The following is a 26,448-nucleotide window of genomic DNA, read 5'->3' on the forward strand; positions in this document are numbered from 1 at the left end:
GGCATCATAGGAGCACCACAGTGTGGAAGCAGGCCATTCACACTGACCCTTCTGAAGAGAAACCCGTGCAGATCCATGCTTGGTACTGAGGGATCCCAGCAAAAGTTCACCGGTTCCCAATGTTGGGGACGTCCAGAACCAGGGCTCACAGTCTCCGAACGAAGGGCAAGCGATCCAGGAAGATTTTTTCTCTCAGAGAGTGGTGAACCTGTGGACTTGTCTCCCACAGGAAGATGCGGCTATGCCGGTTTGTGAGATACACTCCAAGAGGGAGCCGGACGTAGACCTTGCAGCTAAAGGGATCCAGGGGTACGGAGAGGAAGCTGGAGTGCTTACTGAAATTACATGTTCAATCATGATCACATTGAACGGTGGCGGTGTCTTGAAGGGCTGAATGGAACAAGTGAGGACTGCAGTTGCTGGAAATCCGAGTCTCGATCAGAGTGGCGCTGGAAACGCAAAGCAAGTCAGGCAGCATCCTGATTTTCCTGCTCCTCGGATTCTGCCTGACTTGAAGGGCTGAATGGCCTACTCCTGCACTTAATTTCTACGTTTCGATGTTAAATGCATGGCTGAGAGATCTGATGCAGCGTACAGTAAAGTCACCCCACCGTCCTCCAGGAGCACTGCTCTCTGATGAGGAAGCGATTGATGGGTGGTAGTAGAACCTGAGGGGACGAGCTTGAAAAAGGGAAGCTTTCGTGCTGAGTCCATTTGGCAGTGGGAATTGAAGCCAGGCTGTTGGATTTGTGCTGTCGTACACAAATCAGTTTGTTAGAAGCAGGTAATGGGAGAGCGCGCGTGGATCAGCAGCAGACGAAGTTTAACGCAGACGGTAGGGCACAACGTAAAGGCTGTTTTACAGCAGCAGCAGCAGCGGCGGATTACTTGAAAGATAGATAGTCGAATAATAAAACATGAAAACAACAATAACTATTCTCTTAATCATCTCCACAGAGGTAGAAGATGATCTAAAGGAGAACTCAAATTGACAACAAAATCCAAATTTCACATAAGAACATTCTACCTAATACGGATGCGACAGAGTGCGCTGTCGCCCAATCCTCGGTAGTATAGTGGTTAGTATCCCCGCCTGTCACGCGGGAGACCGGGGTTCAATTCCCCGCCGGGGAGTCTGCGGCATTTTGAGAGGCCAGCTCCATATCTCAATGCAGGAGTGCCGATTTCAAGTCCCATGCGTTCCCAGGGCCGAGCGGTCTGCTCTTGTCAACAAACAAAACCTACGATACTCTCAATTCTGCTCTCCCAGGCCAACTTGTCCTTTCATCTACCAAGGAGATGATCATTTGAGACTTCCTCCTTTTTCGGCGACAAATGAAAACTGCCGTCCTCAAGAAGGCTCACCGGACCAGAAACCTTGTCTGCTTTCTTCCCCTTCCCCCACCCCCACTCCAGATGCTGACTTGCTCCAGCAATTTCTGTTTCCCACTCTGATTTTGTTGTCACTTCGTCCCGTCAGTGGGCATATAACTCCCACGCAAACGGGGTGCAAATTAAAACCTTTAAGCAACCGGTAGCGACAAATGAATGTGAGCTTTCCCCCTCTCCCTCGCTCCAATCAAAAAGGGGTCAGACCCCTCAGAGTTTGGACCCGATCCTGCCATCAACGTGATGCAACACCATCCCCTGCTGCTGGCAGACTGTATTACACCCACAGTGGAAAGTCAAAGTCATCTGAGTGGCATCGTCTGCTCTTCTCGATAGAAGGACAAAGCCCAGTGCCTGGGTTAACATGAAGGTCAACACAGAGGCAAGCTTGAGAAAGCACGTGCAGGTACTCAACCGACACTGTTGGCATCATAGGAGCACCACAGTGTGGAAGCAGGCCATTCACACTGACCCTTCTGAAGAGAAACCCGTGCAGATCCATGCTTGGTACTGAGGGATCCCAGCAAAAGTTCACCGGTTCCCAATGTTGGGGACGTCCAGAACCAGGGCTCACAGTCTCCGAACGAAGGGCAAGCGATCCAGGAAGATTTTTTCTCTCAGAGAGTGGTGAACCTGTGGACTTGTCTCCCACAGGAAGATGCGGCTATGCCGGTTTGTGAGATACACTCCAAGAGGGAGCCGGACGTAGACCTTGCAGCTAAAGGGATCCAGGGGTACGGAGAGGAAGCTGGAGTGCTTACTGAAATTACATGTTCAATCATGATCACATTGAACGGTGGCGGTGTCTTGAAGGGCTGAATGGAACAAGTGAGGACTGCAGTTGCTGGAAATCAGAGTCTCGATCAGAGTGGCGCTGGAAACGCAAAGCAAGTCAGGCAGCATCCTGATTTTCCTGCTCCTCGGATTCTGCCTGACTTGAAGGGCTGAATGGCCTACTCCTGCACTTAATTTCTACGTTTCGATGTTAAATGCATGGCTGAGAGATCTGATGCAGCGTACAGTAAAGTCACCCCACCGTCCTCCAGGAGCACTGCTCTCTGATGAGGAAGCGATTGATGGGTGGTAGTAGAACCTGAGGGGACGAGCTTGAAAAAGGGAAGCTTTCGTGCTGAGTCCATTTGGCAGTGGGAATTGAAGCCAGGCTGTTGGATTTGTGCTGTCGTACACAAATCAGTTTGTTAGAAGCAGGTAATGGGAGAGCGCGCGTGGATCAGCAGCAGACGAAGTTTAACGCAGACGGTAGGGCACAACGAAAAGGCTGTTTTACAGCAGCAGCAGCGGCGGATTACTTGAAAGATAGATAGTCGAATAATAAAACATGAAAACAACAATAACTATTCTCTTAATCATCTCCACAGAGGTAGAAGATGATCTAAAGGAGAACTCAAATTGACAACAAAATCCAAATTTCACATAAGAACATTCTACCTAATACGGATGCGACAGAGTGCGCTGTCGCCCAATCCTCGGTAGTATAGTGGTTAGTATCCCCGCCTGTCACGCGGGAGACCGGGGTTCAATTCCCCGCCGGGGAGTCTGCGGCATTTTGAGAGGCCAGCTCCATATCTCAATGCCGGAGTGCCGATTTCAAGTCCCATGCGTTCCCAGGGCCGAGCGGTCTGCTCTTGTCAACAAACAAAACCTACGATACTCTCAATTCTGCTCTCCCAGGCCAACTTGTCCTTTCATCTACCAAGGAGATGATCATTTGAGACTTCCTCCTTTTTCGGCGACAAATGAAAACTGCCGTCCTCAAGAAGGCTCACCGGACCAGAAACCTTGTCTGCTTTCTTCCCCTTCCCCCACCCCCACTCCAGATGCTGACTTGCTCCAGCAATTTCTGTTTCCCACTCTGATTTTGTTGTCACTTCGTCCCGTCAGTGGGCATATAACTCCCACGCAAACGGGGTGCAAATTAAAACCTTTAAGCAACCGGTAGCGACAAATGAATGTGAGCTTTCCCCCTCTCCCTCGCTCCAATCAAAAAGGGGTCAGACCCCTCAGAGTTTGGACCCGATCCTGCCATCAAGGTGATGCAACACCATCCCCTGCTGCTGGCAGACTGTACTACACCCACAGTGGAAAGTCAAAGTCATCTGAGTGGCATCGTCTGCTCTTCTCGATAGAAGGACAAAGCCCAGTGCCTGGGTTAACATGAAGGTCAACACAGAGGCAAGCTTGAGAAAGCACGTGCAGGTACTCAACCGACACTGTTGGCATCATAGGAGCACCACAGTGTGGAAGCAGGCCATTCACACTGACCCTTCTGAAGAGAAACCCGTGCAGATCCATGCTTGGTACTGAGGGATCCCAGCAAAAGTTCACCGGTTCCCAATGTTGGGGACGTCCAGAACCAGGGCTCACAGTCTCCGAACGAAGGGCAAGCGATCCAGGAAGATTTTTTCTCTCAGAGAGTGGTGAACCTGTGGACTTGTCTCCCACAGGAAGATGCGGCTATGCCGGTTTGTGAGATACACTCCAAGAGGGAGCCGGACGTAGACCTTGCAGCTAAAGGGATCCAGGGGTACGGAGAGGAAGCTGGAGTGCTTACTGAAATTACATGTTCAATCATGATCACATTGAACGGTGGCGGTGTCTTGAAGGGCTGAATGGAACAAGTGAGGACTGCAGTTGCTGGAAATCCGAGTCTCGATCAGAGTGGCGCTGGAAACGCAAAGCAAGTCAGGCAGCATCCTGATTTTCCTGCTCCTCGGATTCTGCCTGACTTGAAGGGCTGAATGGCCTACTCCTGCACTTAATTTCTACGTTTCGATGTTAAATGCATGGCTGAGAGATCTGATGCAGCGTACAGTAAAGTCACCCCACCGTCCTCCAGGAGCACTGCTCTCTGATGAGGAAGCGATTGATGGGGGGTAGTAGAACCTGAGGGGACGAGCTTGAAAAAGGGAAGCTTTCGTGCTGAGTCCATTTGGCAGTGGGAATTGAAGCCAGGCTGTTGGATTTGTGCTGTCGTACACAAATCAGTTTGTTAGAAGCAGGTAATGGGAGAGCGCGCGTGGATCAGCAGCAGACGAAGTTTAACGCAGACGGCAGGGCACAACGAAAAGGCTGTTTTACAGCAGCAGCAGCAGCGGCGGATTACTTGAAAGATAGATAGTCGAATAATAAAACATGAAAACAACAATAACTATTCTCTTAATCATCTCCACAGAGGTAGAAGATGATCTAAAGGAGAACTCAAATTGACAACAAAATCCAAATTTCACATAAGAACATTCTACCTAATACGGATGCGACAGAGTGCGCTGTCGCCCAATCCTCGGTAGTATAGTGGTTAGTATCCCCGCCTGTCACGCGGGAGACCGGGGTTCAATTCCCCGCCGGGGAGTCTGCGGCATTTTGAGAGGCCAGCTCCATATCTCAATGCAGGAGTGCCGATTTCAAGTCCCATGCGTTCCCAGAGCCGAGCGGTCTGCTCTTGTCAACAAACAAAACCTACGATACTCTCAATTCTGCTCTCCCAGGCCAACTTGTCCTTTCATCTACCAAGGAGATGATCATTTGAGACTTCCTCCTTTTTCGGCGACAAATGAAAACTGCCGTCCTCAAGAAGGCTCACCGGACCAGAAACCTTGTCTGCTTTCTTCCCCTTCCCCCACCCCCACTCCAGATGCTGACTTGCTCCAGCAATTTCTGTTTCCCACTCTGATTTTGTTGTCACTTCGTCCCGTCAGTGGGCATATAACTCCCACGCAAACGGGGTGCAAATTAAAACCTTTAAGCAACCGGTAGCGACAAATGAATGTGAGCTTTCCCCCTCTCCCTCGCTCCAATCAAAAAGGGGTCAGACCCCTCAGAGTTTGGACCCGATCCTGCCATCAAGGTGATGCAACACCATCCCCTGCTGCTGGCAGACTGTACTACACCCACAGTGGAAAGTCAAAGTCATCTGAGTGGCATCGTCTGCTCTTCTCGATAGAAGGACAAAGCCCAGTGCCTGGGTTAACATGAAGGTCAACACAGAGGCAAGCTTGAGAAAGCACGTGCAGGTACTCAACCGACACTGTTGGCATCATAGGAGCACCACAGTGTGGAAGCAGGCCATTCACACTGACCCTTCTGAAGAGAAACCCGTGCAGATCCATGCTTGGTACTGAGGGATCCCAGCAAAAGTTCACCGGTTCCCAATGTTGGGGACGTCCAGAACCAGGGCTCACAGTCTCCGAACGAAGGGCAAGCGATCCAGGAAGATTTTTTCTCTCAGAGAGTGGTGAACCTGTGGACTTGTCTCCCACAGGAAGATGCGGCTATGCCGGTTTGTGAGATACACTCCAAGAGGGAGCCGGACGTAGACCTTGCAGCTAAAGGGATCCAGGGGTACGGAGAGGAAGCTGGAGTGCTTACTGAAATTACATGTTCAATCATCATCACATTGAACGGTGGCGGTGTCTTGAAGGGCTGAATGGAACAAGTGAGGACTGCAGTTGCTGGAAATCCGAGTCTCGATCAGAGTGGCGCTGGAAACGCAAAGCAAGTCAGGCAGCATCCTGATTTTCCTGCTCCTCGGATTCTGCCTGACTTGAAGGGCTGAATGGCCTACTCCTGCACTTAATTTCTACGTTTCGATGTTAAATGCATGGCTGAGAGATCTGATGCAGCGTACAGTAAAGTCACCCCACCGTCCTCCAGGAGCACTGCTCTCTGATGAGGAAGCGATTGATGGGTGGTAGTAGAACCTGAGGGGACGAGCTTGAAAAAGGGAAGCTTTCGTGCTGAGTCCATTTGGCAGTGGGAATTGAAGCCAGGCTGTTGGATTTGTGCTGTCGTACACAAATCAGTTTGTTAGAAGCAGGTAATGGGAGAGCGCGCGTGGATCAGCAGCAGACGAAGTTTAACGCAGACGGTAGGGCACAACGAAAAGGCTGTTTTACAGCAGCAGCAGCAGCAGCGGCGGATTACTTGAAAGATAGATAGTCGAATAATAAAACATGAAAACAACAATAACTATTCTCTTAATCATCTCCACAGAGGTAGAAGATGATCTAAAGGAGAACTCAAATTGACAACAAAATCCAAATTTCACATAAGAACATTCTACCTAATACGGATGCGACAGAGTGCGCTGTCGCCCAATCCTCGGTAGTATAGTGGTTAGTATCCCCGCCTGTCACGCGGGAGACCGGGGTTCAATTCCCCGCCGGGGAGTCTGCGGCATTTTGAGAGGCCAGCTCCATATCTCAATGCAGGAGTGCCGATTTCAAGTCCCATGCGTTCCCAGGGCCGAGCGGTCTGCTCTTGTCAACAAACAAAACCTACGATACTCTCAATTCTGCTCTCCCAGGCCAACTTGTCCTTTCATCTACCAAGGAGATGATCATTTGAGACTTCCTCCTTTTTCGGCGACAAATGAAAACTGCCGTCCTCAAGAAGGCTCACCGGACCAGAAACCTTGTCTGCTTTCTTCCCCTTCCCCCACCCCCACTCCAGATGCTGACTTGCTCCAGCAATTTCTGTTTCCCACTCTGATTTTGTTGTCACTTCGTCCCGTCAGTGGGCATATAACTCCCACGCAAACGGGGTGCAAATTAAAACCTTTAAGCAACCGGTAGCGACAAATGAATGTGAGCTTTCCCCCTCTCCCTCGCGCCAATCAAAAAGGGGTCAGACCCCTCAGAGTTTGGACCCGATCCTGCCATCAAGGTGATGCAACACCATCCCCTGCTGCTGGCAGACTGTACTACACCCACAGTGGAAAGTCAAAGTCATCTGAGTGGCATCGTCTGCTCTTCTCGATAGAAGGACAAAGCCCAGTGCCTGGGTTAACATGAAGGTCAACACAGAGGCAAGCTTGAGAAAGCACGTGCAGGTACTCAACCGACACTGTTGGCATCATAGGAGCACCACAGTGTGGAAGCAGGCCATTCACACTGACCCTTCTGAAGAGAAACCCGTGCAGATCCATGCTTGGTACTGAGGGATCCCAGCAAAAGTTCACCGGTTCCCAATGTTGGGGACGTCCAGAACCAGGGCTCACAGTCTCCGAACGAAGGGCAAGCGATCCAGGAAGATTTTTTCTCTCAGAGAGTGGTGAACCTGTGGACTTGTCTCCCACAGGAAGATGCGGCTATGCCGGTTTGTGAGATACACTCCAAGAGGGAGCCGGACGTAGACCTTGCAGCTAAAGGGATCCAGGGGTACGGAGAGGAAGCTGGAGTGCTTACTGAAATTACATGTTCAATCATGATCACATTGAACGGTGGCGGTGTCTTGAAGGGCTGAATGGAACAAGTGAGGACTGCAGTTGCTGGAAATCCGAGTCTCGATCAGAGTGGCGCTGGAAACGCAAAGCAAGTCAGGCAGCATCCTGATTTTCCTGCTCCTCGGATTCTGCCTGACTTGAAGGGCTGAATGGCCTACTCCTGCACTTAATTTCTACGTTTCGATGTTAAATGCATGGCTGAGAGATCTGATGCAGCGTACAGTAAAGTCACCCCACCGTCCTCCAGGAGCACTGCTCTCTGATGAGGAAGCGATTGATGGGTGGTAGTAGAACCTGAGGGGACGAGCTTGAAAAAGGGAAGCTTTCGTGCTGAGTCCATTTGGCAGTGGGAATTGAAGCCAGGCTGTTGGATTTGTGCTGTCGTACACAAATCAGTTTGTTAGAAGCAGGTAATGGGAGAGCGCGCGTGGATCAGCAGCAGACGAAGTTTAACGCAGACGGCAGGGCACAACGAAAAGGCTGTTTTACAGCAGCAGCAGCGGCGGATTACTTGAAAGATAGATAGTCGAATAATAAAACATGAAAACAACAATAACTATTCTCTTAATCATCTCCACAGAGGTAGAAGATGATCTAAAGGAGAACTCAAATTGACAACAAAATCCAAATTTCACATAAGAACATTCTACCTAATACGGATGCGACAGAGTGCGCTGTCGCCCAATCCTCGGTAGTATAGTGGTTAGTATCCCCGCCTGTCACGCGGGAGACCGGGGTTCAATTCCCCGCCGGGGAGTCTGCGGCATTTTGAGAGGCCAGCTCCATATCTCAATGCAGGAGTGCCGATTTCAAGTCCCATGCGTTCCCAGGGCCGAGCGGTCTGCTCTTGTCAACAAACAAAACCTACGATACTCTCAATTCTGCTCTCCCAGGCCAACTTGTCCTTTCATCTACCAAGGAGATGATCATTTGAGACTTCCTCCTTTTTCGGCGACAAATGAAAACTGCCGTCCTCAAGAAGGCTCACCGGACCAGAAACCTTGTCTGCTTTCTTCCCCTTCCCCCACCCCCACTCCAGATGCTGACTTGCTCCAGCAATTTCTGTTTCCCACTCTGATTTTGTTGTCACTTCGTCCCGTCAGTGGGCATATAACTCCCACGCAAACGGGGTGCAAATTAAAACCTTTAAGCAACCGGTAGCGACAAATGAATGTGAGCTTTCCCCCTCTCCCTCGCTCCAATCAAAAAGGGGTCAGACCCCTCAGAGTTTGGACCCGATCCTGCCATCAAGGTGATGCAACACCATCCCCTGCTGCTGGCAGACTGTACTACACCCACAGTGGAAAGTCAAAGTCATCTGAGTGGCATCGTCTGCTCTTCTCGATAGAAGGACAAAGCCCAGTGCCTGGGTTAACATGAAGGTCAACACAGAGGCAAGCTTGAGAAAGCACGTGCAGGTACTCAACCGACACTGTTGGCATCATAGGAGCACCACAGTGTGGAAGCAGGCCATTCACACTGACCCTTCTGAAGAGAAACCCGTGCAGATCCATGCTTGGTACTGAGGGATCCCAGCAAAAGTTCACCGGTTCCCAATGTTGGGGACGTCCAGAACCAGGGCTCACAGTCTCCGAACGAAGGGCAAGCGATCCAGGAAGATTTTTTCTCTCAGAGAGTGGTGAACCTGTGGACTTGTCTCCCACAGGAAGATGCGGCTATGCCGGTTTGTGAGATACACTCCAAGAGGGAGCCGGACGTAGACCTTGCAGCTAAAGGGATCCAGGGGTACGGAGAGGAAGCTGGAGTGCTTACTGAAATTACATGTTCAATCATGATCACATTGAACGGTGGCGGTGTCTTGAAGGGCTGAATGGAACAAGTGAGGACTGCAGTTGCTGGAAATCCGAGTCTCGATCAGAGTGGCGCTGGAAACGCAAAGCAAGTCAGGCAGCATCCTGATTTTCCTGCTCCTCGGATTCTGCCTGACTTGAAGGGCTGAATGGCCTACTCCTGCACTTAATTTCTACGTTTCGATGTTAAATGCATGGCTGAGAGATCTGATGCAGCGTACAGTAAAGTCACCCCACCGTCCTCCAGGAGCACTGCTCTCTGATGAGGAAGCGATTGATGGGTGGTAGTAGAACCTGAGGGGACGAGCTTGAAAAAGGGAAGCTTTCGTGCTGAGTCCATTTGGCAGTGGGAATTGAAGCCAGGCTGTTGGATTTGTGCTGTCGTACACAAATCAGTTTGTTAGAAGCAGGTAATGGGAGAGCGCGCGTGGATCAGCAGCAGACGAAGTTTAACGCAGACGGTAGGGCACAACGAAAAGGCTGTTTTACAGCAGCAGCAGCAGCAGCGGCGGATTACTTGAAAGATAGATAGTCGAATAATAAAACATGAAAACAACAATAACTATTCTCTTAATCATCTCCACAGAGGTAGAAGATGATCTAAAGGACAACTCAAATTGACAACAAAATCCAAATTTCACATAAGAACATTCTACCTAATACGGATGCGACAGAGTGCGCTGTCGCCCAATCCTCGGTAGTATAGTGGTTAGTATCCCCGCCTGTCACGCGGGAGACCGGGGTTCAATTCCCCGCCGGGGAGTCTGCGGCATTTTGAGAGGCCAGCTCCATATCTCAATGCAGGAGTGCCGATTTCAAGTCCCATGCGTTCCCAGGGCCGAGCGGTCTGCTCTTGTCAACAAACAAAACCTACGATACTCTCAATTCTGCTCTCCCAGGCCAACTTGTCCTTTCATCTACCAAGGAGATGATCATTTGAGACTTCCTCCTTTTTCGGCGACAAATGAAAACTGCCGTCCTCAAGAAGGCTCACCGGACCAGAAACCTTGTCTGCTTTCTTCCCCTTCCCCCACCCCCACTCCAGATGCTGACTTGCTCCAGCAATTTCTGTTTCCCACTCTGATTTTGTTGTCACTTCGTCCCGTCAGTGGGCATATAACTCCCACGCAAACGGGGTGCAAATTAAAACCTTTAAGCAACCGGTAGCGACAAATGAATGTGAGCTTTCCCCCTCTCCCTCGCTCCAATCAAAAAGGGGTCAGACCCCTCAGAGTTTGGACCCGATCCTGCCATCAAGGTGATGCAACACCATCCCCTGCTGCTGGCAGACTGTACTACACCCACAGTGGAAAGTCAAAGTCATCTGAGTGGCATCGTCTGCTCTTCTCGATAGAAGGACAAAGCCCAGTGCCTGGGTTAACATGAAGGTCAACACAGAGGCAAGCTTGAGAAAGCACGTGCAGGTACTCAACCGACACTGTTGGCATCATAGGAGCACCACAGTGTGGAAGCAGGCCATTCACACTGACCCTTCTGAAGAGAAACCCGTGCAGATCCATGCTTGGTACTGAGGGATCCCAGCAAAAGTTCACCGGTTCCCAATGTTGGGGACGTCCAGAACCAGGGCTCACAGTCTCCGAACGAAGGGCAAGCGATCCAGGAAGATTTTTTCTCTCAGAGAGTGGTGAACCTGTGGACTTGTCTCCCACAGGAAGATGCGGCTATGCCGGTTTGTGAGATACACTCCAAGAGGGAGCCGGACGTAGACCTTGCAGCTAAAGGGATCCAGGGGTACGGAGAGGAAGCTGGAGTGCTTACTGAAATTACATGTTCAATCATGATCACATTGAACGGTGGCGGTGTCTTGAAGGGCTGAATGGAACAAGTGAGGACTGCAGTTGCTGGAAATCAGAGTCTCGATCAGAGTGGCGCTGGAAACGCAAAGCAAGTCAGGCAGCATCCTGATTTTCCTGCTCCTCGGATTCTGCCTGACTTGAAGGGCTGAATGGCCTACTCCTGCACTTAATTTCTACGTTTCGATGTTAAATGCATGGCTGAGAGATCTGATGCAGCGTACAGTAAAGTCACCCCACCGTCCTCCAGGAGCACTGCTCTCTGATGAGGAAGCGATTGATGGGGGGTAGTAGAACCTGAGGGGACGAGCTTGAAAAAGGGAAGCTTTCGTGCTGAGTCCATTTGGCAGTGGGAATTGAAGCCAGGCTGTTGGATTTGTGCTGTCGTACACAAATCAGTTTGTTAGAAGCAGGTAATGGGAGAGCGCGCGTGGATCAGCAGCAGACGAAGTTTAACGCAGACGGCAGGGCACAACGAAAAGGCTGTTTTACAGCAGCAGCAGCAGCGGCGGATTACTTGAAAGATAGATAGTCGAATAATAAAACATGAAAACAACAATAACTATTCTCTTAATCATCTCCACAGAGGTAGAAGATGATCTAAAGGAGAACTCAAATTGACAACAAAATCCAAATTTCACATAAGAACATTCTACCTAATACGGATGCGACAGAGTGCGCTGTCGCCCAATTCTCGGTAGTATAGTGGTTAGTATCCCCGCCTGTCACGCGGGAGACCGGGGTTCAATTCCCCGCCGGGGAGTCTGCGGCATTTTGAGAGGCCAGCTCCATATCTCAATGCAGGAGTGCCGATTTCAAGTCCCATGCGTTCCCAGGGCCGAGCGGTCTGCTCTTGTCAACAAACAAAACCTACGATACTCTCAATTCTGCTCTCCCAGGCCAACTTGTCCTTTCATCTACCAAGGAGATGATCATTTGAGACTTCCTCCTTTTTCGGCGACAAATGAAAACTGCCGTCCTCAAGAAGGCTCACCGGACCAGAAACCTTGTCTGCTTTCTTCCCCTTCCCCCACCCCCACTCCAGATGCTGACTTGCTCCAGCAATTTCTGTTTCCCACTCTGATTTTGTTGTCACTTCGTCCCGTCAGTGGGCATATAACTCCCACGCAAACGGGGTGCAAATTAAAACCTTTAAGCAACCGGTAGCGACAAATGAATGTGAGCTTTCCCCCTCTCCCTCGCTCCAATCAAAAAGGGGTCAGACCCCTCAGAGTTTGGACCCGATCCTGCCATCAAGGTGATGCAACACCATCCCCTGCTGCTGGCAGACTGTACTACACCCACAGTGGAAAGTCAAAGTCATCTGAGTGGCATCGTCTGCTCTTCTCGATAGAAGGACAAAGCCCAGTGCCTGGGTTAACATGAAGGTCAACACAGAGGCAAGCTTGAGAAAGCACGTGCAGGTACTCAACCGACACTGTTGGCATCATAGGAGCACCACAGTGTGGAAGCAGGCCATTCACACTGACCCTTCTGAAGAGAAACCCGTGCAGATCCATGCTTGGTACTGAGGGATCCCAGCAAAAGTTCACCGGTTCCCAATGTTGGGGACGTCCAGAACCAGGGCTCACAGTCTCCGAACGAAGGGCAAGCGATCCAGGAAGATTTTTTCTCTCAGAGAGTGGTGAACCTGTGGACTTGTCTCCCACAGGAAGATGCGGCTATGCCGGTTTGTGAGATACACTCCAAGAGGGAGCCGGACGTAGACCTTGCAGCTAAAGGGATCCAGGGGTACGGAGAGGAAGCTGGAGTGCTTACTGAAATTACATGTTCAATCATGATCACATTGAACGGTGGCGGTGTCTTGAAGGGCTGAATGGAACAAGTGAGGACTGCAGTTGCTGGAAATCCGAGTCTCGATCAGAGTGGCGCTGGAAACGCAAAGCAAGTCAGGCAGCATCCTGATTTTCCTGCTCCTCGGATTCTGCCTGACTTGAAGGGCTGAATGGCCTACTCCTGCACTTAATTTCTACGTTTCGATGTTAAATGCATGGCTGAGAGATCTGATGCAGCGTACAGTAAAGTCACCCCACCGTCCTCCAGGAGCACTGCTCTCTGATGAGGAAGCGATTGATGGGTGGTAGTAGAACCTGAGGGGACGAGCTTGAAAAAGGGAAGCTTTCGTGCTGAGTCCATTTGGCAGTGGGAATTGAAGCCAGGCTGTTGGATTTGTGCTGTCGTACACAAATCAGTTTGTTAGAAGCAGGTAATGGGAGAGCGCGCGTGGATCAGCAGCAGACGAAGTTTAACGCAGACGGCAGGGCACAACGAAAAGGCTGTTTTACAGCAGCAGCAGCGGCGGATTACTTGAAAGATAGATAGTCGAATAATAAAACATGAAAACAACAATAACTATTCTCTTAATCATCTCCACAGAGGTAGAAGATGATCTAAAGGAGAACTCAAATTGACAACAAAATCCAAATTTCACATAAGAACATTCTACCTAATACGGATGCGACAGAGTGCGCTGTCGCCCAATCCTCGGTAGTATAGTGGTTAGTATCCCCGCCTGTCACGCGGGAGACCGGGGTTCAATTCCCCGCCGGGGAGTCTGCGGCATTTTGAGAGGCCAGCTCCATATCTCAATGCAGGAGTGCCGATTTCAAGTCCCATGCGTTCCCAGGGCCGAGCGGTCTGCTCTTGTCAACAAACAAAACCTACGATACTCTCAATTCTGCTCTCCCAGGCCAACTTGTCCTTTCATCTACCAAGGAGATGATCATTTGAGACTTCCTCCTTTTTCGGCGACAAATGAAAACTGCCGTCCTCAAGAAGGCTCACCGGACCAGAAACCTTGTCTGCTTTCTTCCCCTTCCCCCACCCCCACTCCAGATGCTGACTTGCTCCAGCAATTTCTGTTTCCCACTCTGATTTTGTTGTCACTTCGTCCCGTCAGTGGGCATATAACTCCCACGCAAACGGGGTGCAAATTAAAACCTTTAAGCAACCGGTAGCGACAAATGAATGTGAGCTTTCCCCCTCTCCCTCGCTCCAATCAAAAAGGGGTCAGACCCCTCAGAGTTTGGACCCGATCCTGCCATCAAGGTGATGCAACACCATCCCCTGCTGCTGGCAGACTGTACTACACCCACAGTGGAAAGTCAAAGTCATCTGAGTGGCATCGTCTGCTCTTCTCGATAGAAGGACAAAGCCCAGTGCCTGGGTTAACATGAAGGTCAACACAGAGGCAAGCTTGAGAAAGCACGTGCAGGTACTCAACCGACACTGTTGGCATCATAGGAGCACCACAGTGTGGAAGCAGGCCATTCACACTGACCCTTCTGAAGAGAAACCCGTGCAGATCCATGCTTGGTACTGAGGGATCCCAGCAAAAGTTCACCGGTTCCCAATGTTGGGGACGTCCAGAACCAGGGCTCACAGTCTCCGAACGAAGGGCAAGCGATCCAGGAAGATTTTTTCTCTCAGAGAGTGGTGAACCTGTGGACTTGTCTCCCACAGGAAGATGCGGCTATGCCGGTTTGTGAGATACACTCCAAGAGGGAGCCGGACGTAGACCTTGCAGCTAAAGGGATCCAGGGGTACGGAGAGGAAGCTGGAGTGCTTACTGAAATTACATGTTCAATCATGATCACATTGAACGGTGGCGGTGTCTTGAAGGGCTGAATGGAACAAGTGAGGACTGCAGTTGCTGGAAATCCGAGTCTCGATCAGAGTGGCGCTGGAAACGCAAAGCAAGTCAGGCAGCATCCTGATTTTCCTGCTCCTCGGATTCTGCCTGACTTGAAGGGCTGAATGGCCTACTCCTGCACTTAATTTCTACGTTTCGATGTTAAATGCATGGCTGAGAGATCTGATGCAGCGTACAGTAAAGTCACCCCACCGTCCTCCAGGAGCACTGCTCTCTGATGAGGAAGCGATTGATGGGGGGTAGTAGAACCTGAGGGGACGAGCTTGAAAAAGGGAAGCTTTCGTGCTGAGTCCATTTGGCAGTGGGAATTGAAGCCAGGCTGTTGGATTTGTGCTGTCGTACACAAATCAGTTTGTTAGAAGCAGGTAATGGGAGAGCGCGCGTGGATCAGCAGCAGACGAAGTTTAACGCAGACGGCAGGGCACAACGAAAAGGCTGTTTTACAGCAGCAGCAGCAGCAGCGGCGGATTACTTGAAAGATAGATAGTCGAATAATAAAACATGAAAACAACAATAACTATTCTCTTAATCATCTCCACAGAGGTAGAAGATGATCTAAAGGAGAACTCAAATTGACAACAAAATCCAAATTTCACATAAGAACATTCTACCTAATACGGATGCGACAGAGTGCGCTGTCGCCCAATCCTCGGTAGTATAGTGGTTAGTATCCCCGCCTGTCACGCGGGAGACCGGGGTTCAATTCCCCGCCGGGGAGTCTGCGGCATTTTGAGAGGCCAGCTCCATATCTCAATGCAGGAGTGCCGATTTCAAGTCCCATGCGTTCCCAGGGCCGAGCGGTCTGCTCTTGTCAACAAACAAAACCTACGATACTCTCAATTCTGCTCTCCCAGGCCAACTTGTCCTTTCATCTACCAAGGAGATGATCATTTGAGACTTCCTCCTTTTTCGGCGACAAATGAAAACTGCCGTCCTCAAGAAGGCTCACCGGACCAGAAACCTTGTCTGCTTTCTTCCCCTTCCCCCACCCCCACTCCAGATGCTGACTTGCTCCAGCAATTTCTGTTTCCCACTCTGATTTTGTTGTCACTTCGTCCCGTCAGTGGGCATATAACTCCCACGCAAACGGGGTGCAAATTAAAACCTTTAAGCAACCGGTAGCGACAAATGAATGTGAGCTTTCCCCCTCTCCCTCGCTCCAATCAAAAAGGGGTCAGACCCCTCAGAGTTTGGACCCGATCCTGCCATCAAGGTGATGCAACACCATCCCCTGCTGCTGGCAGACTGTACTACACCCACAGTGGAAAGTCAAAGTCATCTGAGTGGCATCGTCTGCTCTTCTCGATAGAAGGACAAAGCCCAGTGCCTGGGTTAACATGAAGGTCAACACAGAGGCAAGCTTGAGAAAGCACGTGCAGGTACTCAACCGACACTGTTGGCATCATAGGAGCACCACAGTGTGGAAGCAGGCCATTCACACTGACCCTTCTGAAGAGAAACCCGTGCAGATCCATGCTTGGTACTGAGGGATCCCAGCAAAAGTTCACCGGTTCCCAATGTTGGGGACGTCCAGAACCAGGGCTCACAGTCTCCGAACGAAGGGCAAGCGATCCAGGAAGATTTTTTCTCTCAGAGAGTGGTGAACCTGTGGACTTGTCTCCCACAGGAAGATGCGGCTATGCCGGTTTGTGAGATACACTCCAAGAGGGAGCCGGACGTAGACCTTGCAGCTAAAGGGATCCAGGGGTACGGAGAGGAAGCTGGAGTGCTTACTGAAATTACATGTTCAATCATGATCACATTGAACGGTGGCGGTGTCTTGAAGGGCTGAATGGAACAAGTGAGGACTGCAGTTGCTGGAAATCAGAGTCTCGATCAGAGTGGCGCTGGAAACGCAAAGCAAGTCAGGCAGCATCCTGATTTTCCTGCTCCTCGGATTCTGCCTGACTTGAAGGGCTGAATGGCCTACTCCTGCACTTAATTTCTACGTTTCGATGTTAAATGCATGGCTGAGAGATCTGATGCAGCGTACAGTAAAGTCACCCCACCGTCCTCCAGGAGCACTGCTCTCTGATGAGGAAGCGATTGATGGGGGGTAGTAGAACCTGAGGGGACGAGCTTGAAAAAGGGAAGCTTTCGTGCTGAGTCCATTTGGCAGTGGGAATTGAAGCCAGGCTGTTGGATTTGTGCTGTCGTACACAAATCAGTTTGTTAGAAGCAGGTAATGGGAGAGCGCGCGTGGATCAGCAGCAGACGAAGTTTAACGCAGACGGCAGGGCACAACGAAAAGGCTGTTTTACAGCAGCAGCAGCAGCGGCGGATTACTTGAAAGATAGATAGTCGAATAATAAAACATGAAAACAACAATAACTATTCTCTTAATCATCTCCACAGAGGTAGAAGATGATCTAAAGGAGAACTCAAATTGACAACAAAATCCAAATTTCACATAAGAACATTCTACCTAATACGGATGCGACAGAGTGCGCTGTCGCCCAATTCTCGGTAGTATAGTGGTTAGTATCCCCGCCTGTCACGCGGGAGACCGGGGTTCAATTCCCCGCCGGGGAGTCTGCGGCATTTTGAGAGGCCAGCTCCATATCTCAATGCAGGAGTGCCGATTTCAAGTCCCATGCGTTCCCAGGGCCGAGCGGTCTGCTCTTGTCAACAAACAAAACCTACGATACTCTCAATTCTGCTCTCCCAGGCCAACTTGTCCTTTCATCTACCAAGGAGATGATCATTTGAGACTTCCTCCTTTTTCGGCGACAAATGAAAACTGCCGTCCTCAAGAAGGCTCACCGGACCAGAAACCTTGTCTGCTTTCTTCCCCTTCCCCCACCCCCACTCCAGATGCTGACTTGCTCCAGCAATTTCTGTTTCCCACTCTGATTTTGTTGTCACTTCGTCCCGTCAGTGGGCATATAACTCCCACGCAAACGGGGTGCAAATTAAAACCTTTAAGCAACCGGTAGCGACAAATGAATGTGAGCTTTCCCCCTCTCCCTCGCTCCAATCAAAAAGGGGTCAGACCCCTCAGAGTTTGGACCCGATCCTGCCATCAAGGTGATGCAACACCATCCCCTGCTGCTGGCAGACTGTACTACACCCACAGTGGAAAGTCAAAGTCATCTGAGTGGCATCGTCTGCTCTTCTCGATAGAAGGACAAAGCCCAGTGCCTGGGTTAACATGAAGGTCAACACAGAGGCAAGCTTGAGAAAGCACGTGCAGGTACTCAACCGACACTGTTGGCATCATAGGAGCACCACAGTGTGGAAGCAGGCCATTCACACTGACCCTTCTGAAGAGAAACCCGTGCAGATCCATGCTTGGTACTGAGGGATCCCAGCAAAAGTTCACCGGTTCCCAATGTTGGGGACGTCCAGAACCAGGGCTCACAGTCTCCGAACGAAGGGCAAGCGATCCAGGAAGATTTTTTCTCTCAGAGAGTGGTGAACCTGTGGACTTGTCTCCCACAGGAAGATGCGGCTATGCCGGTTTGTGAGATACACTCCAAGAGGGAGCCGGACGTAGACCTTGCAGCTAAAGGGATCCAGGGGTACGGAGAGGAAGCTGGAGTGCTTACTGAAATTACATGTTCAATCATGATCACATTGAACGGTGGCGGTGTCTTGAAGGGCTGAATGGAACAAGTGAGGACTGCAGTTGCTGGAAATCCGAGTCTCGATCAGAGTGGCGCTGGAAACGCAAAGCAAGTCAGGCAGCATCCTGATTTTCCTGCTCCTCGGATTCTGCCTGACTTGAAGGGCTGAATGGCCTACTCCTGCACTTAATTTCTACGTTTCGATGTTAAATGCATGGCTGAGAGATCTGATGCAGCGTACAGTAAAGTCACCCCACCGTCCTCCAGGAGCACTGCTCTCTGATGAGGAAGCGATTGATGGGTGGTAGTAGAACCTGAGGGGACGAGCTTGAAAAAGGGAAGCTTTCGTGCTGAGTCCATTTGGCAGTGGGAATTGAAGCCAGGCTGTTGGATTTGTGCTGTCGTACACAAATCAGTTTGTTAGAAGCAGGTAATGGGAGAGCGCGCGTGGATCAGCAGCAGACGAAGTTTAACGCAGACGGTAGGGCACAACGAAAAGGCTGTTTTACAGCAGCAGCAGCAGCAGCGGCGGATTACTTGAAAGATAGATAGTCGAATAATAAAACATGAAAACAACAATAACTATTCTCTTAATCATCTCCACAGAGGTAGAAGATGATCTAAAGGAGAACTCAAATTGACAACAAAATCCAAATTTCACATAAGAACATTCTACCTAATACGGATGCGACAGAGTGCGCTGTCGCCCAATCCTCGGTAGTATAGTGGTTAGTATCCCCGCCTGTCACGCGGGAGACCGGGGTTCAATTCCCCGCCGGGGAGTCTGCGGCATTTTGAGAGGCCAGCTCCATATCTCAATGCAGGAGTGCCGATTTCAAGTCCCATGCGTTCCCAGGGCCGAGCGGTCTGCTCTTGTCAACAAACAAAACCTACGATACTCTCAATTCTGCTCTCCCAGGCCAACTTGTCCTTTCATCTACCAAGGAGATGATCATTTGAGACTTCCTCCTTTTTCGGCGACAAATGAAAACTGCCGTCCTCAAGAAGGCTCACCGGACCAGAAACCTTGTCTGCTTTCTTCCCCTTCCCCCACCCCCACTCCAGATGCTGACTTGCTCCAGCAATTTCTGTTTCCCACTCTGATTTTGTTGTCACTTCGTCCCGTCAGTGGGCATATAACTCCCACGCAAACGGGGTGCAAATTAAAACCTTTAAGCAACCGGTAGCGACAAATGAATGTGAGCTTTCCCCCTCTCCCTCGCTCCAATCAAAAAGGGGTCAGACCCCTCAGAGTTTGGACCCGATCCTGCCATCAAGGTGATGCAACACCATCCCCTGCTGCTGGCAGACTGTACTACACCCACAGTGGAAAGTCAAAGTCATCTGAGTGGCATCGTCTGCTCTTCTCGATAGAAGGACAAAGCCCAGTGCCTGGGTTAACATGAAGGTCAACACAGAGGCAAGCTTGAGAAAGCACGTGCAGGTACTCAACCGACACTGTTGGCATCATAGGAGCACCACAGTGTGGAAGCAGGCCATTCACACTGACCCTTCTGAAGAGAAACCCGTGCAGATCCATGCTTGGTACTGAGGGATCCCAGCAAAAGTTCACCGGTTCCCAATGTTGGGGACGTCCAGAACCAGGGCTCACAGTCTCCGAACGAAGGGCAAGCGATCCAGGAAGATTTTTTCTCTCAGAGAGTGGTGAACCTGTGGACTTGTCTCCCACAGGAAGATGCGGCTATGCCGGTTTGTGAGATACACTCCAAGAGGGAGCCGGACGTAGACCTTGCAGCTAAAGGGATCCAGGGGTACGGAGAGGAAGCTGGAGTGCTTACTGAAATTACATGTTCAATCATGATCACATTGAACGGTGGCGGTGTCTTGAAGGGCTGAATGGAACAAGTGAGGACTGCAGTTGCTGGAAATCAGAGTCTCGATCAGAGTGGCGCTGGAAACGCAAAGCAAGTCAGGCAGCATCCTGATTTTCCTGCTCCTCGGATTCTGCCTGACTTGAAGGGCTGAATGGCCTACTCCTGCACTTAATTTCTACGTTTCGATGTTAAATGCATGGCTGAGAGATCTGATGCAGCGTACAGTAAAGTCACCCCACCGTCCTCCAGGAGCACTGCTCTCTGATGAGGAAGCGATTGATGGGGGGTAGTAGAACCTGAGGGGACGAGCTTGAAAAAGGGAAGCTTTCGTGCTGAGTCCATTTGGCAGTGGGAATTGAAGCCAGGCTGTTGGATTTGTGCTGTCGTACACAAATCAGTTTGTTAGAAGCAGGTAATGGGAGAGCGCGCGTGGATCAGCAGCAGACGAAGTTTAACGCAGACGGCAGGGCACAACGAAAAGGCTGTTTTACAGCAGCAGCAGCAGCGGCGGATTACTTGAAAGATAGATAGTCGAATAATAAAACATGAAAACAACAATAACTATTCTCTTAATCATCTCCACAGAGGTAGAAGATGATCTAAAGGAGAACTCAAATTGACAACAAAATCCAAATTTCACATAAGAACATTCTACCTAATACGGATGCGACAGAGTGCGCTGTCGCCCAATTCTCGGTAGTATAGTGGTTAGTATCCCCGCCTGTCACGCGGGAGACCGGGGTTCAATTCCCCGCCGGGGAGTCTGCGGCATTTTGAGAGGCCAGCTCCATATCTCAATGCAGGAGTGCCGATTTCAAGTCCCATGCGTTCCCAGGGCCGAGCGGTCTGCTCTTGTCAACAAACAAAACCTACGATACTCTCAATTCTGCTCTCCCAGGCCAACTTGTCCTTTCATCTACCAAGGAGATGATCATTTGAGACTTCCTCCTTTTTCGGCGACAAATGAAAACTGCCGTCCTCAAGAAGGCTCACCGGACCAGAAACCTTGTCTGCTTTCTTCCCCTTCCCCCACCCCCACTCCAGATGCTGACTTGCTCCAGCAATTTCTGTTTCCCACTCTGATTTTGTTGTCACTTCGTCCCGTCAGTGGGCATATAACTCCCACGCAAACGGGGTGCAAATTAAAACCTTTAAGCAACCGGTAGCGACAAATGAATGTGAGCTTTCCCCCTCTCCCTCGCTCCAATCAAAAAGGGGTCAGACCCCTCAGAGTTTGGACCCGATCCTGCCATCAAGGTGATGCAACACCATCCCCTGCTGCTGGCAGACTGTACTACACCCACAGTGGAAAGTCAAAGTCATCTGAGTGGCATCGTCTGCTCTTCTCGATAGAAGGACAAAGCCCAGTGCCTGGGTTAACATGAAGGTCAACACAGAGGCAAGCTTGAGAAAGCACGTGCAGGTACTCAACCGACACTGTTGGCATCATAGGAGCACCACAGTGTGGAAGCAGGCCATTCACACTGACCCTTCTGAAGAGAAACCCGTGCAGATCCATGCTTGGTACTGAGGGATCCCAGCAAAAGTTCACCGGTTCCCAATGTTGGGGACGTCCAGAACCAGGGCTCACAGTCTCCGAACGAAGGGCAAGCGATCCAGGAAGATTTTTTCTCTCAGAGAGTGGTGAACCTGTGGACTTGTCTCCCACAGGAAGATGCGGCTATGCCGGTTTGTGAGATACACTCCAAGAGGGAGCCGGACGTAGACCTTGCAGCTAAAGGGATCCAGGGGTACGGAGAGGAAGCTGGAGTGCTTACTGAAATTACATGTTCAATCATGATCACATTGAACGGTGGCGGTGTCTTGAAGGGCTGAATGGAACAAGTGAGGACTGCAGTTGCTGGAAATCCGAGTCTCGATCAGAGTGGCGCTGGAAACGCAAAGCAAGTCAGGCAGCATCCTGATTTTCCTGCTCCTCGGATTCTGCCTGACTTGAAGGGCTGAATGGCCTACTCCTGCACTTAATTTCTACGTTTCGATGTTAAATGCATGGCTGAGAGATCTGATGCAGCGTACAGTAAAGTCACCCCACCGTCCTCCAGGAGCACTGCTCTCTGATGAGGAAGCGATTGATGGGGGGTAGTAGAACCTGAGGGGACGAGCTTGAAAAAGGGAAGCTTTCGTGCTGAGTCCATTTGGCAGTGGGAATTGAAGCCAGGCTGTTGGATTTGTGCTGTCGTACACAAATCAGTTTGTTAGAAGCAGGTAATGGGAGAGCGCGCGTGGATCAGCAGCAGACGAAGTTTAACGCAGACGGCAGGGCACAACGAAAAGGCTGTTTTACAGCAGCAGCAGCAGCGGCGGATTACTTGAAAGATAGATAGTCGAATAATAAAACATGAAAACAACAATAACTATTCTCTTAATCATCTCCACAGAGGTAGAAGATGATCTAAAGGAGAACTCAAATTGACAACAAAATCCAAATTTCACATAAGAACATTCTACCTAATACGGATGCGACAGAGTGCGCTGTCGCCCAATCCTCGGTAGTATAGTGGTTAGTATCCCCGCCTGTCACGCGGGAGACCGGGGTTCAATTCCCCGCCGGGGAGTCTGCGGCATTTTGAGAGGCCAGCTCCATATCTCAATGCAGGAGTGCCGATTTCAAGTCCCATGCGTTCCCAGGGCCGAGCGGTCTGCTCTTGTCAACAAACAAAACCTACGATACTCTCAATTCTGCTCTCCCAGGCCAACTTGTCCTTTCATCTACCAAGGAGATGATCATTTGAGACTTCCTCCTTTTTCGGCGACAAATGAAAACTGCCGTCCTCAAGAAGGCTCACCGGACCAGAAACCTTGTCTGCTTTCTTCCCCTTCCCCCACCCCCACTCCAGATGCTGACTTGCTCCAGCAATTTCTGTTTCCCACTCTGATTTTGTTGTCACTTCGTCCCGTCAGTGGGCATATAACTCCCACGCAAACGGGGTGCAAATTAAAACCTTTAAGCAACCGGTAGCGACAAATGAATGTGAGCTTTCCCCCTCTCCCTCGCTCCAATCAAAAAGGGGTCAGACCCCTCAGAGTTTGGACCCGATCCTGCCATCAAGGTGATGCAACACCATCCCCTGCTGCTGGCAGACTGTACTACACCCACAGTGGAAAGTCAAAGTCATCTGAGTGGCATCGTCTGCTCTTCTCGATAGAAGGACAAAGCCCAGTGCCTGGGTTAACATGAAGGTCAACACAGAGGCAAGCTTGAGAAAGCACGTGCAGGTACTCAACCGACACTGTTGGCATCATAGGAGCACCACAGTGTGGAAGCAGGCCATTCACACTGACCCTTCTGAAGAGAAACCCGTGCAGATCCATGCTTGGTACTGAGGGATCCCAGCAAAAGTTCACCGGTTCCCAATGTTGGGGACGTCCAGAACCAGGGCTCACAGTCTCCGAACGAAGGGCAAGCGATCCAGGAAGATTTTTTCTCTCAGAGAGTGGTGAACCTGTGGACTTGTCTCCCACAGGAAGATGCGGCTATGCCGGTTTGTGAGATACACTCCAAGAGGGAGCCGGACGTAGACCTTGCAGCTAAAGGGATCCAGGGGTACGGAGAGGAAGCTGGAGTGCTTACTGAAATTACATGTTCAATCATGATCACATTGAACGGTGGCGGTGTCTTGAAGGGCTGAATGGAACAAGTGAGGACTGCAGTTGCTGGAAATCAGAGTCTCGATCAGAGTGGCGCTGGAAACGCAAAGCAAGTCAGGCAGCATCCTGATTTTCCTGCTCCTCGGATTCTGCCTGACTTGAAGGGCTGAATGGCCTACTCCTGCACTTAATTTCTACGTTTCGATGTTAAATGCATGGCTGAGAGATCTGATGCAGCGTACAGTAAAGTCACCCCACCGTCCTCCAGGAGCACTGCTCTCTGATGAGGAAGCGATTGATGGGGGGTAGTAGAACCTGAGGGGACGAGCTTGAAAAAGGGAAGCTTTCGTGCTGAGTCCATTTGGCAGTGGGAATTGAAGCCAGGCTGTTGGATTTGTGCTGTCGTACACAAATCAGTTTGTTAGAAGCAGGTAATGGGAGAGCGCGCGTGGATCAGCAGCAGACGAAGTTTAACGCAGACGGCAGGGCACAACGAAAAGGCTGTTTTACAGCAGCAGCAGCAGCGGCGGATTACTTGAAAGATAGATAGTCGAATAATAAAACATGAAAACAACAATAACTATTCTCTTAATCATCTCCACAGAGGTAGAAGATGATCTAAAGGAGAACTCAAATTGACAACAAAATCCAAATTTCACATAAGAACATTCTACCTAATACGGATGCGACAGAGTGCGCTGTCGCCCAATCCTCGGTAGTATAGTGGTTAGTATCCCCGCCTGTCACGCGGGAGACCGGGGTTCAATTCCCCGCCGGGGAGTCTGCGGCATTTTGAGAGGCCAGCTCCATATCTCAATGCAGGAGTGCCGATTTCAAGTCCCATGCGTTCCCAGGGCCGAGCGGTCTGCTCTTGTCAACAAACAAAACCTACGATACTCTCAATTCTGCTCTCCCAGGCCAACTTGTCCTTTCATCTACCAAGGAGATGATCATTTGAGACTTCCTCCTTTTTCGGCGACAAATGAAAACTGCCGTCCTCAAGAAGGCTCACCGGACCAGAAACCTTGTCTGCTTTCTTCCCCTTCCCCCACCCCCACTCCAGATGCTGACTTGCTCCAGCAATTTCTGTTTCCCACTCTGATTTTGTTGTCACTTCGTCCCGTCAGTGGGCATATAACTCCCACGCAAACGGGGTGCAAATTAAAACCTTTAAGCAACCGGTAGCGACAAATGAATGTGAGCTTTCCCCCTCTCCCTCGCTCCAATCAAAAAGGGGTCAGACCCCTCAGAGTTTGGACCCGATCCTGCCATCAAGGTGATGCAACACCATCCCCTGCTGCTGGCAGACTGTACTACACCCACAGTGGAAAGTCAAAGTCATCTGAGTGGCATCGTCTGCTCTTCTCGATAGAAGGACAAAGCCCAGTGCCTGGGTTAACATGAAGGTCAACACAGAGGCAAGCTTGAGAAAGCACGTGCAGGTACTCAACCGACACTGTTGGCATCATAGGAGCACCACAGTGTGGAAGCAGGCCATTCACACTGACCCTTCTGAAGAGAAACCCGTGCAGATCCATGCTTGGTACTGAGGGATCCCAGCAAAAGTTCACCGGTTCCCAATGTTGGGGACGTCCAGAACCAGGGCTCACAGTCTCCGAACGAAGGGCAAGCGATCCAGGAAGATTTTTTCTCTCAGAGAGTGGTGAACCTGTGGACTTGTCTCCCACAGGAAGATGCGGCTATGCCGGTTTGTGAGATACACTCCAAGAGGGAGCCGGACGTAGACCTTGCAGCTAAAGGGATCCAGGGGTACGGAGAGGAAGCTGGAGTGCTTACTGAAATTACATGTTCAATCATCATCACATTGAACGGTGGCGGTGTCTTGAAGGGCTGAATGGAACAAGTGAGGACTGCAGTTGCTGGAAATCCGAGTCTCGATCAGAGTGGCGCTGGAAACGCAAAGCAAGTCAGGCAGCATCCTGATTTTCCTGCTCCTCGGATTCTGCCTGACTTGAAGGGCTGAATGGCCTACTCCTGCACTTAATTTCTACGTTTCGATGTTAAATGCATGGCTGAGAGATCTGATGCAGCGTACAGTAAAGTCACCCCACCGTCCTCCAGGAGCACTGCTCTCTGATGAGGAAGCGATTGATGGGTGGTAGTAGAACCTGAGGGGACGAGCTTGAAAAAGGGAAGCTTTCGTGCTGAGTCCATTTGGCAGTGGGAATTGAAGCCAGGCTGTTGGATTTGTGCTGTCGTACACAAATCAGTTTGTTAGAAGCAGGTAATGGGAGAGCGCGCGTGGATCAGCAGCAGACGAAGTTTAACGCAGACGGTAGGGCACAACGAAAAGGCTGTTTTACAGCAGCAGCAGCAGCGGCGGATTACTTGAAAGATAGATAGTCGAATAATAAAACATGAAAACAACAATAACTATTCTCTTAATCATCTCCACAGAGGTAGAAGATGATCTAAAGGACAACTCAAATTGACAACAAAATCCAAATTTCACATAAGAACATTCTACCTAATACGGATGCGACAGAGTG

General features: G+C 50.4%; 14 non-coding genes across 14 annotated transcripts; all 14 read left to right on the plus strand.

Annotated features, from left to right (window-relative positions):
* Positions 1-1,062: 1,062 nt before the first annotated feature.
* Positions 1,063-1,134, plus strand: trnad-guc (transfer RNA aspartic acid (anticodon GUC)). Its single transcript has one exon. It is a non-coding gene; the product is annotated as a tRNA-Asp (tRNA).
* Positions 1,135-2,873: 1,739 nt separating this feature from the next.
* On the plus strand, positions 2,874-2,945 carry trnad-guc (transfer RNA aspartic acid (anticodon GUC)). Its single transcript has one exon. It is a non-coding gene; the product is annotated as a tRNA-Asp (tRNA).
* A 1,742-nt stretch (positions 2,946-4,687) lies between these two features.
* On the plus strand, positions 4,688-4,759 carry trnad-guc (transfer RNA aspartic acid (anticodon GUC)). Its single transcript has one exon. It is a non-coding gene; the product is annotated as a tRNA-Asp (tRNA).
* A 1,745-nt stretch (positions 4,760-6,504) lies between these two features.
* On the plus strand, positions 6,505-6,576 carry trnad-guc (transfer RNA aspartic acid (anticodon GUC)). Its single transcript has one exon. It is a non-coding gene; the product is annotated as a tRNA-Asp (tRNA).
* Positions 6,577-8,315: 1,739 nt separating this feature from the next.
* Positions 8,316-8,387, plus strand: trnad-guc (transfer RNA aspartic acid (anticodon GUC)). Its single transcript has one exon. It is a non-coding gene; the product is annotated as a tRNA-Asp (tRNA).
* A 1,745-nt stretch (positions 8,388-10,132) lies between these two features.
* trnad-guc (transfer RNA aspartic acid (anticodon GUC)) lies at positions 10,133-10,204 on the plus strand. The gene has a single exon. It is a non-coding gene; the product is annotated as a tRNA-Asp (tRNA).
* A 1,742-nt stretch (positions 10,205-11,946) lies between these two features.
* Positions 11,947-12,018, plus strand: trnad-guc (transfer RNA aspartic acid (anticodon GUC)). The gene has a single exon. It is a non-coding gene; the product is annotated as a tRNA-Asp (tRNA).
* A 1,739-nt stretch (positions 12,019-13,757) lies between these two features.
* Positions 13,758-13,829, plus strand: trnad-guc (transfer RNA aspartic acid (anticodon GUC)). The gene has a single exon. It is a non-coding gene; the product is annotated as a tRNA-Asp (tRNA).
* A 1,745-nt stretch (positions 13,830-15,574) lies between these two features.
* On the plus strand, positions 15,575-15,646 carry trnad-guc (transfer RNA aspartic acid (anticodon GUC)). The gene has a single exon. It is a non-coding gene; the product is annotated as a tRNA-Asp (tRNA).
* A 1,742-nt stretch (positions 15,647-17,388) lies between these two features.
* Positions 17,389-17,460, plus strand: trnad-guc (transfer RNA aspartic acid (anticodon GUC)). The gene has a single exon. It is a non-coding gene; the product is annotated as a tRNA-Asp (tRNA).
* Positions 17,461-19,205: 1,745 nt separating this feature from the next.
* Positions 19,206-19,277, plus strand: trnad-guc (transfer RNA aspartic acid (anticodon GUC)). The gene has a single exon. It is a non-coding gene; the product is annotated as a tRNA-Asp (tRNA).
* A 1,742-nt stretch (positions 19,278-21,019) lies between these two features.
* Positions 21,020-21,091, plus strand: trnad-guc (transfer RNA aspartic acid (anticodon GUC)). Its single transcript has one exon. It is a non-coding gene; the product is annotated as a tRNA-Asp (tRNA).
* A 1,742-nt stretch (positions 21,092-22,833) lies between these two features.
* Positions 22,834-22,905, plus strand: trnad-guc (transfer RNA aspartic acid (anticodon GUC)). The gene has a single exon. It is a non-coding gene; the product is annotated as a tRNA-Asp (tRNA).
* Positions 22,906-24,647: 1,742 nt separating this feature from the next.
* On the plus strand, positions 24,648-24,719 carry trnad-guc (transfer RNA aspartic acid (anticodon GUC)). Its single transcript has one exon. It is a non-coding gene; the product is annotated as a tRNA-Asp (tRNA).
* Positions 24,720-26,448: the final 1,729 nt, after the last annotated feature.

The sequence above is a fragment of the Chiloscyllium punctatum genome, chromosome 30, assembly GCF_047496795.1.
Source record: "Chiloscyllium punctatum isolate Juve2018m chromosome 30, sChiPun1.3, whole genome shotgun sequence".
Lineage (NCBI taxonomy): Eukaryota > Metazoa > Chordata > Chondrichthyes > Orectolobiformes > Hemiscylliidae > Chiloscyllium > Chiloscyllium punctatum.